Raw genomic sequence first — 2,777 nt, 5'->3', positions numbered from 1 at the left:
TGTGTGTGTGTGTGTGTGTGTGTGTGTGTTTAAACGCCTGTATTTCGCTGTTTTGTTCCCGCGGGTCCCGTGTTTAGCATCAGTAGTCTATGCACACTAGCGCTTTCTCATTCGAAGCAGTCGCGGAACTTTCCTATCGCTCTTGTGTGTTCGTGCAGCCGCCAAGTGAACGCTTGTTTTCTGCGTTTTGTGGCTTTATTCGCCTGTTGTGTGGACAGCACACACACACCCACCATCGTCGGAACGGAGCGCGTTAGCATGCGGGGAACAGGGCTGCTGTGAGTCTCGAGGTCAGTGTTCAGAGTGGTTTAACGCGAGCTGAGCGCAAAGCTCGTGCTGTACGGCGAATCCGGTCAGATACAGGCGTGTTGTTCGACCCACACGGGCTTTCAAGAGTAAACCGGTCCAGAACATAACACCGCCGGGGTCGCTGTAGAGGTCTGCAAGCCCGCCGGGTCCCGCGGAGTCCATTCGGGTCGGACTCGGGCTCTTTTAGCTTCTCTCCTTTCATTGTGCCCATATACGCAGAGCACACTACTGTGTGAAGTAGTTATATTGATTATATTATATACACAACGCATATACGCACGAACTAGCATACAGTTGACCATGCAGAGCATCAGGGAGAAGTTGGAGCGTGGGGAGTTACTAGTTCCCAGTGCTTCGGGAAAAGCTGCATTTTGTTAGTCTTGATTTGATTACTACGGCAAACAGTGAGTCAATTGGTCATGTGCAGTGTAGAGTCTAACCCGGAGTATGTGAGTTTCCCTCCGCGCTCCGAGCGTTTAATAATCGCCCCGCTCGCGCTCCAGCTCCAGCTCCACTCCTCGCTCACTGATCTCAGAAACACTGCTCCAAGGCTGAAGTATTTCAGCTGGTTTAAATATCACAGTTCTGTTCAGAACCTATATTAAAATAAATAAAATCACAGGAGCATTTCAAAGTGGATTATTGGAACACTAGTGTGCAAACTTTTTTCCTGCCACATGACAAGCTAATAACATGGTTGTCAGCATTAAAAGGTAGGCCATTGATGCTTTTTGCAGTGCACATTTTGTTTGTGATGAAAATAACAGTAGGCTTTGTTTAACTTGAATTCTTGCTAAATGTGCAGTTATATTACGGGCCATTCGCTTGAATTGTACTCATGATGGAGCGAATGAAAACCATTTTTATAAAATCAGTAAAAGTTTTTTTTAAATTTTTTTATTAGATTTATAGTAATTTACGGAGCCCCTAAAGGGACATGGTGGTGGAAAAAAAATTAGGGGTGGGAGGAAATTTTTTTTTGCGTTCTCTCGCAAAACTTTTGCGTTCCCTCGAGAAACTTTAGGGGCTCCGTAGTAATTTAAAGCTTTATACAGATATATTTAGCAAGTCTATGAGGCAAGTATTCGCTGAGTGTATTGTGAAGCGCTCCTGGCCGAAATTGCAGAAAGCGCGTCCTGTATCCTTTGTTTTATAAAAGCACAACGTTTTGTTGATATTGTATGTGCACACAAATAAAAGTAGACCCTTTACAGTTCCGAGTGATATGTTACTCTTACCTTTTTATGAGCAATAATTACGGCATATTTTAAGTTGTTTCCAATGCAAGTGATCGCGCCGGAGCCTCCATGTCCTGAAAGCGCTTTAGGCAGCGTCTGCGCCACGGGGGGCCTGAGGGGGCCCGGCCCGGCCACCTCGGTCATCTGACAAATATTTTTTCCTCCCACCCCAAATTTTTTCACTCAATCTGATTTTTTTCCGCCACCATGTCCCTTTAGGGGCTCCGTAGTAATTTAAAGCTTTATACAGATATATTTAGCAAGTCTATGAGGCAAGTATTCGCTGAGTGTATTGTGAAGCGCTCCTGGCCGAAATTGCAGAAAGCGCGTCCTGTATCCTTTGTTTTATAAAAGCACAACGTTTTGTTGATATTGTATGTGCACACAATGTTATTCGTCATGTATGATCTCGTAATGGAAAGATCGATAGCAGTCTGTTTGTCTAAGAAGTGATAATGTCAACGGATTTAAAGGACGATACAATAGACCTGTTCAGAATAAAGTAGTGCTGACGCGAGCTACAGAAACATTTAAACAGTTTTGAGAAGAAGCAAAAAATATGCTGAAAGAAGTAAAGTACTTTTTAAAAAGCTTTGAGATATGTCAGTCTCTTCTTTTCTCGTGACTTTCTTTAATAATTAAAGTTAATCATAGCACAAACAAAATATATAGAGTGCATTTCACTATATAGCCTATGTCCAGCTATCATTTTTTTTTATCATATTGTGTGTGTGTGTGTGTGTGTTAGGCCTTGTAGTGAGTTCATTCTAGATGTTTTTTTTTTTTTTTTCCAAAAAAAAAAAAAAAAAAAATTGTATTGTGTTTTTAAAAGCATGCAGCAAACGAAAATATGCGATTAATCTGTTAAAATGTGTTACTGTGGGTTAACAAATTTGCATTAGTAGGCTATTCTTATGCTTGGCATAAGAATTCTTTTTTTGCTAATTCAATTCAGTTTGAAATCAAATTTGAAATTATGCTTCATTGTGCTGTAAGCTTTTGCAACAAAGTTACCCTATTTTAAAGACACAAATACACAGAATGAGCAAATGTTTAAGATTGAGATTTTTGTAATGGTAATTGATCAATTTTATATGTATGTAAATAAAAGCCTATATTAAAATCTGTTCATCATATAAAGCGAATGTCTTTTTAGAAAACTTGGATTAAACCAATTTCAAAGCTTGAAATAATAAACTTGAAATAATGATTGCCTTGAAAAAATGGATG

At 40.2% G+C, this 2,777-nt stretch overlaps 1 protein-coding gene across 1 annotated transcript in view; it reads left to right on the top strand.

Annotated features, from left to right (window-relative positions):
- LOC107727143 (nucleoside diphosphate kinase-like) overlaps positions 1 to 2,777 on the top strand; it is an 8,504-nt gene that overhangs the window by 320 nt on the left and 5,407 nt on the right. The window lies entirely within an intron of this gene.

This window comes from Sinocyclocheilus rhinocerous, unplaced genomic scaffold (assembly GCF_001515625.1).
Source record: "Sinocyclocheilus rhinocerous isolate Xijiao unplaced genomic scaffold, SAMN03320098_v1.1 scaffold4140, whole genome shotgun sequence".
Lineage (NCBI taxonomy): Eukaryota > Metazoa > Chordata > Actinopteri > Cypriniformes > Cyprinidae > Sinocyclocheilus > Sinocyclocheilus rhinocerous.
This window is presented reverse-complemented; position numbering and strand designations above follow the sequence as displayed.